We start from the raw sequence: 946 nt of genomic DNA, 5'->3' as shown, positions 1-946 counted from the left end.
ATGATATCAAACGACTGTATTAATATGACTATACTGAAATTATTGCACATATCATCATCACATTACTGCATTTTCTAGTGAAATAAATAATATACTACCACGTTCTCAATATATACTCAATTAATAAAAAAATAACAACTATTTAAAGAATAGAATGATCTCTATTGAAACATCGAAGATTAATATCTCATGTTAAATTGAACACTTAAACAAAGTTCATCATAACCAATGTGATTTCATCTGTATGATGTTCGCCTTTAAGCCGAACATTACATATTCAACTCATACTCTTTTAATACAAAATAGTTATGAATTATATTACTAATAATAAACGCGGCGTACAAGAAGACCTTAACCTAACTAAGAAACACAACAAATGAATGTTACTACTCGCGAATATGCAATCGTACGATTGCATATCCGTGTTCACTGTACTCGCCAAAAGCACGTATACAACCAGTCGCCCGTGCTGTTTCGGACCAATCGTCCTACGACATGATTGGGGACAGGAGGAATAAAAACATTCACTCACCCGATGACTGAAGAGCTCCCTTTAATATTCTCTCTCGACGAATCTTGAAAAATGGTGTAGCTTCGCCCAAAGACACCCTCTGCAGTGTTTGTTCATGCAGCATTTGATATATCTGAAACAAAGGAACAGAACACGTAATAACCTCTTCTCAAAACTCTAGCTGTTTCAGTTGAACAGTGTAAGTAATAAAATATAAGGATACTTACAATCTCTATTTGTACAGCTTCGCCCAAAAATCCACTTCAGTGATGCACTGACTCTACTTTCGCGAACGAGTACTTTCAAGTAGAAAAAAAATGAAAATAAAAAACTATCGCGACCGAAAATCTCAACCGGCGAACAAATGATTCTACTTTCGCGACACACAAAGCAAAGAGTGTCCCGAAACTCTGAAAATAATTTGAGATTGTACGC

Source organism: Dufourea novaeangliae, unplaced genomic scaffold (genome assembly GCF_001272555.1).
Source record: "Dufourea novaeangliae isolate 0120121106 unplaced genomic scaffold, ASM127255v1 scaffold115, whole genome shotgun sequence".
Taxonomy (NCBI): domain Eukaryota; kingdom Metazoa; phylum Arthropoda; class Insecta; order Hymenoptera; family Halictidae; genus Dufourea; species Dufourea novaeangliae.
Note: the sequence above shows the minus strand (reverse complement) of the source record.